Source organism: Lissotriton vulgaris, chromosome 10, assembly GCF_964263255.1.
Source record: "Lissotriton vulgaris chromosome 10, aLisVul1.2, whole genome shotgun sequence".
Classification (NCBI taxonomy): Eukaryota; Metazoa; Chordata; class Amphibia; order Caudata; family Salamandridae; genus Lissotriton; species Lissotriton vulgaris.
In genome coordinates, this window is record NC_141698.1 from 829,053,609 (window position 1) to 829,067,756 (window position 14,148).

General features: G+C 44.6%; 1 protein-coding gene across 1 annotated transcript in view; it reads left to right on the forward strand.

Annotated features, from left to right (window-relative positions):
- The first annotated feature begins 440 nt into the window (after positions 1-440).
- Positions 441-14,148, forward strand: part of LOC147688844 (contactin-associated protein-like 2) — a 154,039-nt gene continuing 140,331 nt past the window's right edge. Inside the window, exon 1 of the mRNA XM_086941751.1 lies at positions 441-610. The gene's annotated coding sequence lies outside the window, so the exon portion shown is untranslated. The remainder of the gene's footprint in view (positions 611-14,148) is intronic.

Genomic DNA, 14,148 nt, shown 5'->3' on the forward strand with positions numbered 1-14,148 from the left:
GAGCTCTCAGTCCAGGGTCCAGACAGTTCCGCACGGGGAGCTCTGGCGGCCCCCTCACAGCGCAGGCTTTTGTTACGCCACTAAGTAATTATGTGCAGCGGCGTAACGACGGATAATGCCCCCCCCCCCAGGCTGAATTAGGGTTAGGGCCTCCGACATTCATGGATATTCATAGTCCCTGACTGCCCACCAACCGTTCGCCACGGGGGGGCCACAGTAGCCTTTGCTCTGTCCCACATCATTGTGGAAACCTGCATCTACCAATCACTCGAGCGCGCTGCTGCGTCGCCGCGCGACCGGGCTCCACACCACGTTTTGTTCATTCCCCGCACTGCCCAGAATTTCTGCGGCAGAGTAAAGGAATGCCATTATTGAATTCCACGTCACGTTTTCGCTGCCGCTCTGCAGTCCTCTGCTCACCTTCATCTGTGCGCCTCAGCGAGGCATGTTGCACAGCGAGGCTGCGTTCTGGCTGCTGGCACTGACAAAGAAGGCATGCTACTGTTTTGGGTGTTTGGTCTCCTCGGTCGTTTGTGAATCATCTAATTAATCATCGTTAGGAAGAAGATCTAGGCCCGTTTATTGTGAACCTAGCAAGGAGGAACGGAAGGTGAGTTGTTCACCCGGTGATACATAGGAATACGGAATTCGCAGTATTTTTTGATGCGGACAATGTCGCTCGCGAGCTCGCCTCAATTGCTCGCTTGTAGAAAGATGAAGGGTGCCAGATTTGTGGAGCCTGATATGCATTGTCCAGATATTGTAATATTTTGTTTTTCGTCGGAAAAAAAATGCCGAATAATAAGCTGGTCTGTTGAGTTTTGCATTGATCGAAGCTCAGGGTTTTATCATTATGTGACTTGCTGCATTGTTCTAACAAGCCTTGCGTAATTACATGCCTGCAAATATTCGTGCGAACCTAAATCCCCCATAGCAGGCTGTTGCTCTCTCTAGGAGTGTAATATTTTGTATATTGTGCTTGCTACTTCAGTGTTTTGGACTCCTACTATTTTATTACACAATAGCGATTATTGTACAATTGAACTGCAGCTGGTATGTTAACTTAAACAGGATGAATGACTGACGCAGGCCTCAGAGGATTCGAACCGCTGACCCGCAGGTTGCAAACCGATCTCAACAGTGTGTGGTGAAAGTGAAGTCATTGAGCTATGTATAGTAGTCATTGTCATTGCACAGTGGGTGGGGCTAGGACTTACACGAGACAGGACCTTCAACTGCTGCAGCTCCTGCAACACACACCCACCCACCATATATTTATACTAACATGCAGATGCATAGCAAAATATCTAGAGGTGTCCATAAACACACACATGGCAAGATACAAACCAGCACAAACTCACACTCTTACAAGCTATAGAGCCATTTATGCGCACACATAAAACAACTTTTGAGCACCCATGAACACAAACTCGCAATCAAACATTGGTGCACAGTCACATACTGGCACCCAAGGACACTGACAAAATACCTTTAAACACCAAGGCACACCCACATGCATCACCCATAGAGGAACAAATATGCACAGACTATGTACACAGCCACAATACTACCTGCTTTCAGGCACACATATCCACACAGATAAGTGGGTTATGCATGACTGGGTGGGTTGCCCAACAATTAATGCATGAATGAGTGTAGATACTTGGATGGAAGGAGGGATGGAAGAGTGATTTGATTGAGGGAAGAGTATGTAGGAGTGGGTAGAGGAATAAACAGATTGGAACATAAATGCACTGCTCTGTGTGGAACGGTATCCCATTCATCCATACATGCATTTACTTTCAGTATTCGTGATGATTTACACGTAGGCCAGCTGTCACACAGTGCTGGAGAGCCCAACATAAGTTTTAGTTTTTCACCTCGATGGGCAGGACATACCTTTCCTCAGTGTCAGGAATGTGCCAATGCCAAAGCATGTCACTGGCTTCCCCCAATGGATTCCATGGACCATACCTCATATTAGGTCAATGTCAGAAATGGATTCATGGTACACAGCAAAGAGTAGCAGCTCCTGGGCCATAGGTGGTCTCATCCAGATGATGAATGGGGATGGATGCACCGGCTACTGTGGTCAACCCCCATGACCACATGCGGGGGTCTGTACTTTGTATATGGCCTCGTTACTTCACGCCCTCCGCATACCAGAGAGATGATGGAATCCTTTGTTGCCTGCTGACGCACATCCCTTTGCTATGAGGTCTTAAATGCAAATAGGTTAAGTACCATCACTCATAAACACTGAAACTCCAATCACCAAATAGCTGTCTTGTGGGCTTAGCCATAACATGATTGACACTTCCAGTAAGCAAATGGCTAAGAGGGTTGAGCCAAGGCCACTGCACGTATTATTATCTCCAGCACATAATCTCTACCAGATAGCATAAGAGTCATGCTAGAAATACAAATGACAGTGTAAAAATTGGCCAGCATCACCATCATTTCAGTATTTCCTTGTAGTGTGGAAAAAAGAGGAATGAATACAGCTAAAATGCCTTTTCTCTGGATGATGATCCTTTCCACTAAACACGAGAAATGCTGCTGACAATTCAGATCTTCTTCCGGGCATTGTCCTTTTCTTTCCTCTGAAACTAACACACCCTTCCTTTAAGCAGTCCTCACTGCATCTAAATGGAATACCAATGCCCTCTCCAGAGGGTTGATTTTCCCTGCTGAAAAATATAAGAAGAACTTTAAATAGAAGGTAGGAGACTCAAAGTGGTGGTTTTTGGGACTCAAAAAGCAGGCTAGAGCTCTCAACTGCCCACATTTTTTCTTATAGAAAGTCACTTTATTGAGGTCCTCTTCATTCAATTTTGGACATTCTTAGTGTACTTTTTCTAACTGAATTTACCTTCTGCCAATAGCTGGTAGAAGAAGAACATGGTTGAGATAAATTCAAAAATAAATCTGAAGGGTACCAGTTGGACTTGGCCCTCTCTGCAGGGTCACCACAAAACGTTTTGTCTTCTCCCCTCCTATTTTGGCTGAATTTGTTTTTGTTGGCTTTAAGACTCTCTACACTTTACCACTGCTAACCAGTGCTGAAGTACTCATGATCACTTCCTAAAACATGGTACAGTTGGCTTCCACCTGATTGGCATATTTATTTTACTTGTAAGTCCCAGATAAAGTGATATACCATATACCCAGGATCTGCAAATTAAATGATGTTACTAGTGTGCCTGCAAAGAAAAACCAAAGGGAAGACATGGCTTGGCGGTTCGGGCTGGACTGTTCCCATGAGACACAGGGTCAGACTGATTTGCATATAGCCATGTCTGAACTGGGGTGGCAGAGTGGGCTAAAGAACGGTGATGGATGAAACCCAGATCTTTTGACTGGGTATGAGTGTTTGATTGATTCAGATGCTCCATCCATCACCACCCCCTTTTTGTACCACTAGTGTGCCTGCAGCACTTAGTGTGACACCCACTTAAGTAACCCTGGGCGTAGTTTGCATAGTAGTGCTACGAATAGTGTACTTCGCACTACGCAAGCTACGCGAACTGCATACTGCACTGTGCAAAATGCTGTTTGCACTGATTGCACAGTGCCTGATGCTTGTCCGCACTGTGCAATCATTGCAAACTGCATCTTGCACAATGCAAGCAGTCATTTTCTGCCGCTCGAATAGATTTATACCCGAGCAACAGCTTTCTCAACGCGGACTGGTAGTTTCTCATCCCAAGCAGTCATGAGCATACGCGACCACTCGCAATGAGAAACCTGGCCTCCCTGCATTGAGAATCTCGCTGGGAGGTTTATTTTCCATGCTCTCGATCGGCAGCTTGATGTTGCTGATTGCGAATGAGGAAAAAGTCTCGCTGGGATGTTATTTTGCCCTCTTGCTATCGCTAACTTGTCATTGAGGACCGCAAGCAAGCAAAAAATGCCAGCTACGCAACGCGTTTTTGCATTGTGCTATGTGCAATTTGTGTAGCGCGTAGTTGCGCAAACTACGCAAGCATAGCGTAGTCCAACGCCCAGGGTTACACTTAAGTAGCTCCTTAAAACATATCCTAGGCCTGCCATTGGAGCCTGCATGCAGTTTTAAAAGGCCAATTCGACTTGGCAACATAATTCCAGTCAATGAGGGTAAGTGCGCTACAGAAGTGTAGGCGCATCCCTGTATAGGGCACACTTATTCAGGATCTGTGTGTGTAAGACACCGTGGATTCCAAAAAAGTTTCAATACTTAGTTCCAAAATTGCAATATTGTGCAAGTTTATTAAATGATTTTTCAGTCCATGATTTTCTTATTTCTCATTAGTTCTTTTCAAACATCATAAATTGAGAAAGCTCCGATGCATTTCGGACTACCCAAGTCCTTTATCGAGGAGCACTACAACAGAATATGAAAAAATAACCCAAATCAATGAAACAGTTAAGTAACACTGTCACTAAAACAAGGGTGACTTAAATGTGCGACCTCATGCTGCCCAAGTGCGAATTAGAAGTCATGATGGTAAAGAAATCACAATATGATGAAAGATCGCAGTGTGAATACTGAACGACGCTCAAAAGAAACGTGCAAACCATAGAACAATGGTGCTGGTGCGAAGGAAAACATGCTCAAAGTGAAAGTAGCGTGCCGAGACGAACCGGGAAGCCAAGTTGGAGCTGAGTGAAATGTGACAAGGTGACGGGAGAAGGGTAACAGATTGGATGTGAAGAAACTTACTTCAACCAGTGTCAGCGTGGGTTTGCGAGGGGTAGGTAAGCACTGTTAAATCTGATGTTATGGAGCATAAAGCGCCGCAACTAACTTTGGGCCAATTTCAATCAATCACACGAGATGCTGTTTTACAGGAAATTAACAGTTGCAAATCAGGATCTCCTGATGATCCCTGCCCACCAAAACTCTGGAGTTTAATGGCGGATTTTGTGGCACCTACTCTCCAGCACATATGGAATGTGTCCATTTCTTCTGGAGTATTCCCAGAGTGCTGGAAGCATGCTACCTTACTCCCGTTGAAAAAAAAGCCAAACGGGGCCCCAGAAGATTTGAGTAATCTTCGTCCCATTTCCTTACTGGCAGCGCCGGGTAAAATGCTTGAGAAATTAATCCAGAGGCAGCTAAACAAGTTCACGGAGGACAGCAATGCTCTGCATGAAACACAATCAGGCTTTAGAGCCGGTTTCAGCACCGAAACCGCCCTGATTGAGGTGGCCGAGTCAGTTAGGTGGTCGCTGGATTCAGGAGCATCGGCAATGCTGGTGCTCCTGGATCTATCGGCTGCCTTTGATACGGTGGATCACGACAGGCTATTACAACGCCTGGCTGGGATCGGCCTCCAAGCCCAGGCATTAGGCTGGCTCCGCTCCTATCTGTCCAACAGATCGCAGAAGGTGGCTCTTGGCACCTTCTCCTCTGATTCCAGGAGTTTGAACTGCGGGGTCCCACAGGGCTCTGCCCTGAGCCCGCTGCTTTTTAATATATACTTGGCCCCGCTGTTCACACTGATTGCCAACTGGGGAGTCACTGCAATTTCCTACGCTGATGACACCCAGCTGGTCTTCCCATTCTCTGAGGTTTCGGAGGCAGCATTTTCCAACTGCAAGGGCTGCCTTCGCGACGTGGCCTGTTGGATGAATACCAACAAACTGAAATTAAATGCAGGCAAAACGGAGGTGATCTTCTTTGGCACACGCGACCACCCCCCCGCTGAGCTTTGGTGGCCGGAAGAGATGGGTCCCGCGCCATCTCCGAGCATAAAGGCAAAGAATTTGGGGGTTACATGGGATAATGGCCTTTCCTTTGCTCCCCAGATACAGAAGGTCGTTGGAGGATGCTTTGGTAAACTGAGGAGCCTACGCAGATTTCTCCGACTGCTCCCAGTGAGCTGCCGCAAAACGATTATCCATGCCACAATCACTTCTAGGCTTGACTATGCCAATGGCCTCTATTTAGGCCTGCCGAAGTTTTTGTTGCAAAAGATGCAAATCGTTCAGAATTCAGCGGCTAGATTACTCAGGCAGGTCCCTTTCAGACATCACATTTCTCCCCACTTGCGCATGCTACACTGGCTGCCTGTGGCAAGTCGCATAAAATTCAAGGCGCTCACCTTGGCCTACAGAGCCCTTCATGGGACCTGCCCAAATTACTTAAAAAAATGACTGCCTAGATATTCTCAGGTCAGACTCCTAAGGTCTAACTATAAGGTCCATCTCCACGTTCCTCGAGTGAAAAGGGCGCGCTTAGGTGGAAGAACTTTTTCCGTAAGTACGGCACGACTTTGGAACACCTTGCCACAGGAAATCCAACAAGCACCCTCCGAACCTTGTTTTAGAAGCCTACTGAAAACATGGCTTTTCGCGCAATAAATTTCATCTCTCTTGCGTTATGATTCTCACTGCCCATGCCAGCGCCGGGACACTTCCTACGGAGGTAGCTGCGCGCTTTATAAAACTCAGTATTATTATTATTATTAGTAGGTTCTACGATCAGGAACTCCGCGAAGTGAACGCGGAGTTGACGGATATCCATCAACTCCGTCTTTTTCATTTCACGCGCTAACAACTAGCGGCTCACATTTGTCTATTTCAGCTGCCTTTCCCGCCATGCGGAGAGCATCTAAGAAGTCTCGCGCTTTGAGGTCTGTTTTCTACCAGCCCATTTGTTTTTACGTATTCACCTTCCCTCCAGCCCCCACCTTGTCACTGCGATCTTCCATCATATTGTGATTTCTTTACCATCATGACTTCTAATTCGCACTTGGGCAGCATGAGGTCGATAAAGGACTTGGGTAGTCCGAAATGCATCGGAGCTTTCTCAATTTATGATGTTTGAAAAGAAATAATGAGAAATAAGAAAATCATGGACTGAAAAATCATTTAATAAACTTGCACAATATTGCAATTTTGGAACTAAGTATTGAAACTTTTTTGGAATCCACGGTGTCTTACACACACAGATCCTGAATAAGTGTGCCCTATACAGGGATGCGCCTACACTTCTGTAGCGCACTTACCCTCATTGACAATTCCAGACGCACCGGAACAGTTGCGTCACCTGTGGGAGCACCTTGAAATCCACAACCATCAATTATTCTCCCCTTGAATTTCCATCTTCTAACCTAGTAGTGCGCCGTGCCTACTTCCTTTTTTCAACATAATTCTAGTGCCATTGTATTACATGTAAGCCACTCCTAAGGTAGGCCCCAGGAATCCCATAGGGCAGGGTGCATTGTAATTAAAAGGTTGGATATCTACTTTTAAGTTTTACATATCTTGGTAGTGAAAAACTCCTAAATTCGTTTTTCACTACTGTGAGGCTCACCACTCTCATAAGATAACATTGGGCTGCCTCATTACATTTCATAAGTGTTAACTTTTGATTGAGAACAGTTGAACATTTCATGATTGGTGTCTAAAAAATTGTAATCTAAAATCCGCTTTAATGGTAAAATCGGATTTTAAGTTACAATTTCGAAAATGCTCCTTTTAGAAAGTTGACATTCTACATCTCTAACTATTTGGTACATGCAGCCTTTTACTGGGTCACATGAATGAGTGTAGTTGGCAGTTGAAATTTGTATATTCCTCCCATACAGCCACACAGTAGGGGGAATTAGGTGTGCCTAAATGGCTATTCAAGGCAGGATTGGGGGGGGGGGTGTACCTGGGCACAACCCCACTTGCAATTTAATAACCTGTGTCCTGCCTTCACACAGAAGACTTGACACCACTTCATTGTTCATGGAGCCAGGCTGGATCCAGGGAAAGGGAGAGTGGAAAATCTAAGCACTTCAAAGGGAATTCTCCGAAAACTTTACCTACTTAAGGTTGCATCAGGTATAAAAATATTACCCTCAGACCCACTCATCAGTTCACTTTCTGGATCGGCAGAAGGACTGTCAGAGAACTGCCTGCTGCTGTGGCATGTGTATACTTAAGTCTGCTTTGTTGCACCTAGAAAGATTGCTCTGCTGCCTGAAGCCTGCCTTGAACCGTCAGAGGCCTGCCCTGCTTCATGAGCCCCGTTCCACTTCTTGAACCCAGGAATACCAGAGTGACTCCAGTGACTATTTGGCTAACTTCCTGTTTGGTGCCTCAGGGAAAGAAGAGGCTCTTTCCATCTTGGAAATACATCTGGAAGCTGAGTGAGTCCTGACCCTTTAAGTGGTACTTCCCCAGGCCTGGACCCTTGGAAGTGGTGCTAAAGGTGACCAGACACCCAAAATCCCAAACTTGGGACTTAGAACATTTTGGGGCTAAAGCCCTGCTCTGAGAACTGAGAAGGGACTGGGACCAACCTTCTCATTTGTCCATCCAAGGTGCATCGCTGGTTTGCCTGCCTTCTCGGCAGTTCGTGCTATGTTCTTCTCTGCAGCAGCAAATCCAGTTCAGCGGTCCTTTGCAGAAGGGGGATCAGGTCTTGTGGCACCCTCACCAGCTACAGCTGCCGTCCTCATCCCACTGGGCATTTTGAACCTTCAAAGAGAGACATAAGGCACAATTACACGTTTTGTGGTCCTGGAGCAGGCTGCCGTGCCAGAGCCCCTCTTCAGGACGGCCAAACAGGACCGCTGCCTGCCAGATTACAAATTACATCGTGGCCTCATGGGGGGCGTTGCGGTCCTTCGGCTGTGCATTAGAAAGGCTCATATGTGAGCCTTAAACTGCACTGTCGCGGGACCACCAGTGCATGTTTTTGCACGGAATGATCTGTGCAGTCCATGCCATGCAGGAATGGGGTGCATGCATACTATGGGGCTCAACACCGCCAGCAGTTTCATGGTGTGAGAACCTCCATGAGACCCCTACCGGTGAAGAAAGTTGTAATATTGTTGGTGTTGCTACAGGGCACCACCAACCATATTGTGACATCAAGCCTGCCGCGCCACCACCAGGGATTGCGGATCCCTGGAGTTTGTGGTGGTGCTAGCGAGGTCTGACCACAGTACTTGTAATTCGGTGGTCAAACCGCTGATGCGGTGGTTCTTGACTGCCAACACACCCCCACTGCAAGTTTGGCAGTCCCACTGACTGCCAAACTCATTATCAGGCCCTTAGTCCGAACATGGAAATCTTCATCACGATTTCATAATTTAATTTCCCTACAATGCCGCCTCTTCTTTGAACACTGCCTCCAGGCTTGTCCCATTAAACTTCTACCTTCTCAGAGACTTTATGTTGAAATTTCTCCTAAGTCCGAAGGTAAGCACTGACTGGGCTAAATCAACTTCTGGTATCCGACTCTCACTTCATCATGATCGGCTATATTTTTCGACTTTGACCCGGCCTCGCACAACTAATTGTCCATGTTTGCCGTTTGAGCTTTTAGGCACTAGTCTTTCCTTAAACTTTAAAAATTAATTCCCCACTTCTACTAGTTGGATTTTTATTTTGGTGTCAAATAATTTATTAAAATGTACTCTGTTTTCTAAATTGGTGTGAGAGTTTACGTTTGATGGTTTTTCACTATATTACTGTTTGTGTGCTGCACAAATACTTTATACATTGCCTCTAAGTTAAGCCTGACTGTTTTTGTGCCAAGCTATCAGAGGGTTAAGCACAAGTTAATTTATTGACTTTTGTGGTTCTCCCTGACAGAGGCTGTGGTTGTTGCTTGAACAGGGTTTAAACCCCACTCGACCAACAACCCAATTTCTCACAGTACCTTTTTCGATTGTTTGATTAAACTATTTTGTAGAGTTTAAGAAGTGGAAACTGCTTATTTAAAGTTACACCCTCACTTCCATAGCATGAGGCAGGTTTTCAAATTCTCAAATGGAGATCCCTGTTGACTAAACATGCATGAAATTTGGAATTTTTGATATGTTAGGATAAGATCAGTTGGGAACATCTAAGTTATTAGGTAGTGTCTCAAAAGTGCATTTTACCATTCAATCACCAAAGGTAGTTTTTGTCACCAGCTAAGGAAAAGATCACCAGATTTGAATGGCTGACCACCTTTGTTTTTATTCTGCATTTTGCAGTATAAGATGGCATTTGTTATCATTACAAAAATTCAGAAACATTTCTTCGGATTATCTGAAAAGTTCTTTTGGGCCAACTTTTGATTTGGCAATGGAAGTCAGCCTCTTGAGGATATGTCAGCTAAAAATAGTTGGACTTCACTTCCTGTCTCGCAATAATTGTCTCTCACTGCTAGTGCAGGTGAAGAAGCTGCTGTACTCCTTCTTCCTCATCCTATTTCTTTTCCTCCTTCCCCAAGTAGCTGCAGTTTCTCTGGACAAGTTGAAGTCCATCAAGGTCTGGAGATGGAGACTACACCAGTGCTGTACTTGCACACTGTCAGACAGGCGCAATGCTCTAGTTCACTGTCTCAGAGATGTGGAGTCATCTCTGGCACTGCCTAAGTATGCTTGTAGTAAGTCAGAAGGTGGGGAATTCCTCAAAGCTCCCAATCTGCATGAGGCAAAGTAATTGAACTGTCCGTTTGATTAGCTAGCCCCTCTCCAAAAAACCTTGGTAGGCTCTTTCTTTACCATTGTATCCAATGTTATGTCTCCCTTCATTTCACCTGGAGCCTTACTGTATCAGAACCTGAACATATGCCTGGTGCCCCCATCACAAAACTATTAGCCTCCTCCATGTTCGAGCGCAGATGCCCTCTACCTCTTTCACTTGTTGATTACTCCCCTGTGCCAATCAGGTTTAAGAGTTCCTATAGTCCTGCATCCACTTCTCATGCCCTGCTTGTTTTCCATCATGATGCAAGTGTCCCACATCCCCCATTAGCCCCTAGTTGTAATTCAGGGCCTGATGTGGTATAGAGGTAGTAGTGATTTTATAGGAGGGGGTGGGCAGTGAAATCTAATGAAGAATTGTTACTTTGCAGACCATAAGGAAGATAAATAACCTGTCTTTTGTGTATGGTTTGGGCCTGGTGTCTGTAACCACCTCTTTAGGAGAGGCATAGAGCCTGATACAGGTCGAGGGACATGTTACCTGAAGGAGGAACTCTGATCGACATTATGAAGTAAACCCCTCAAGTCACAAGCTGGAATACCCTTCCTAATAATTTATCTTCAGTAAAGCATACCCACCTATTTAGGTAATTTTCCTCTATGATCTGAGGTAATGCTCATTCGCCCTTTTTGAGTTTTAGCACTCTGTAAGTAAGAAAATTGACAGTATTATTTATTCCAAAATGAACCCTCTTGATCCTTAATTACAAGTTCACCCCTTTGCAATATCTGTTACAGATCAGGGCCCAGTTCCCAATCGGTTCCAATTAAGTTGCCCATAACAAGCTTCTTATAGTAACTAAATGCCTCATTGTGGTCCCCTTTTCTTTTTAGGAACTCCTATTAAACCCATCATTCATCTTATTCAATTTGTCCCATCAATTCTCCCGTTGCTTTCTTACCAAATAAAATATCCAGTGCCTCCTTCCTTATTGAGTCAACTTTCTCATAGCAAGTTGTGCCTCTACAAATTCCCACGCATACCCCCTCCACCAGTAATATACCTCGTAGTCTTCCTTTAACCTTCAGGCCCCACAGCTTCTCCCTGAACACCACCAGGATGCTCAAAATTCCTCATCCAGTATCATTTGAGTAGTCCCTCATCTGGTCCTATATCATCTGCATTCCAAATACATGAGCTTACCATGTAAAGGCCCAATACACAATAGCAGCTTCACCCTCGATCTAATCACCTCTAAGGACAACACCATTAAATTTGAATCCACAACCCCCTGTGATTGGTCAGATCATTACCTAATCTCCTTCCTTATCCTGGAGAAGGTGCTGACTAGAAAGGGCCAACCTCTTAAACCCAGACAATGGTACAGAGCCTTAAGAAATAGTAATCTATCCAATTTAACCTCTACTAGCAACAACATCTGTCTGCCTCCCACAAACATCATAAATGTGAATGATCTTACTAATCATTACATAAATCCATGTAAGACATACTTGATATAATTGCTCTGAAGCAGCTGAAAAGAATACTGAGCCAAAACTCCAAACCCTTGTTTAACGGCAGCCTTAACGAGGAAAGAAGCAACTTAATTTTGGCAGAGAGATCACGGAGAAGCTTTCCTTCCATCACATACCTTAGGCACCTAAGATTTACAAGAAGCTTCTACAAAAAACGCATCCATTTCCAAAGCAGAATATGTTACCGCCCAATTGGAACATTTCTAAAAACAGACCCCAAAAATTATTTGAGATCCTCAAACAACAAGCAGGATTCCAATCTAACCAACTGTCGGTTGACACTAGATCCTTGCCAAGTGGTGAGGAGTTCTCCTATTTCCTTGGAAAGACAAGGGAATTGAAACAGATCTGCATGGCCCCTATTAGCTTCTGCCAACCCAGGCTCAGCCTAGTCTCCTATCTGTACAGCACCAAGCTATATTCTCTCCTTTGGCTCTACTAATAAAAGAAAATCTAACTTGGAATGCCTTCAAAATCCGAGCAGAAGCACCTTTACTCACAACCATTACAACAATAAAACTCTCCAACCATTTCAATTATCCTCTGCCCACTAAGCTCATCAAACAGCTTAGCCCTTCCATACTCACTTTTTGGACTAAGATTGTTAATGTATTTCTCTCTCCCAGGGTTTGTTTCCAGACTGCCTAAAGATAGTCAGCCATATTCGGAAAAAAACTAATGCAAAAGTGTCTGACCTCAGCAATTGCCGCCCAGTCACTAACGTCCCAACACCAGTAACGCTATTACAGAAATACGTTCACCTGCAACTCTGCAACCACATTGAGCAATTTCAACTTCTAGATCATCTTCAATCTGGTTTCAGAACTGGTCCCAGCACTGACGATGGCTCTAACACACATTTTCAATGCCGCCCTGAGAATGCTTGATCCGAATGAACCATGCCTGCTTATACTACTTGATCTCCGCTGCTTTCGATACAGTCAAACAGGATAATTTGATTGAGAAGAGGATTGGGCTATGTGATCCCATCTTAAACTGGTTTGCCTCGTTCCTTCATAGTAGAGCACAGAAAATCAGTCGGTCAAACCTGTATCTAACTCTACACCAATCACGATTGGAGTACCTCAATGATCCACACTCTCACCCGCCTTATTCAAATTTGTCATGGAACCTCTTACTGAACTTCTGACGCTCTTAAACATTCAGTATCACATGTACACTGATGATACTCAATTGTATTTGAAAATGTCATCTCCTGAAGACATCAAATTTCGCAACTGTAACACTACTGAAAACCAAACAATGGCTCACCCGCAACCACCTCGTTTGGCACTCTCAAAACCAAATTCCTCCTGACCGCCCCTCACAATCACTCTGTCCCATAGAAGTATACCTCAAACAACTTATGGTTCTCAACTGCACCCCATGATCAATTCCACTAGATCTTTATGTATAACGTTGGTCAAATACCTGAATATGAAAGATCATATCAGTGCCACCACCAGGGGAGCCAACTACCCAAAAAATAAACTGAGGACAATTAGGTCTCTGGCGCGCTTTCAGGTAGCAGTCCAATCCCGGGTCCTCTCCCATTTAGACTATGGGAGTGTTAGTCTTGCAGGCTTACCCAAAGTAAACTTGGTTCCACTACAGGTCACATTGAACCCAGATTCAAGGCTCATCACAAGATTCAACCACATTACTGTGGACCTCAACCATCTAAAATGGCTACCCGTTTGAAGCTAGAATCCAGTTGAAGATAGCTTGGATGACAGACAAGGCCCTTAACTACAGCACACCTGTCAAAAAAGAAAACTTACAACTGCTCCTTCTCTTGTCTAGCCCCAAGAATATGGAATGCTCTGCCACCAGAAACTAGGACAAACCCCTCCTCTACCTTCTTCAAAAAAGAAGTTAAAAAACACTTTTGTTGAATAGATTTCTTCACTAAGCATCTTTAGATACTCAGCTGGATCATTTCCATGTGGACTCCTCTGGATTTTGAAAATACTAAGCTGTTTTGGTATATTGTATCTGTTTTAGTATTTTCACTACTCCTTGTATTTTTCATTTGCATTTTTGCTTGGATGTATGTCCTGACTGCTATATGTACCGCACGCTGATACCCGGAAGAGATATATTCACGCTTTAAAAGACTTTTCAAATAAATAAAAGATACATACCTTTGCCCACATCCAATCAGGTCCCCTGGAAGATCCGTATCCATTAATAAGTTCACAAGTATCCCTGTCAT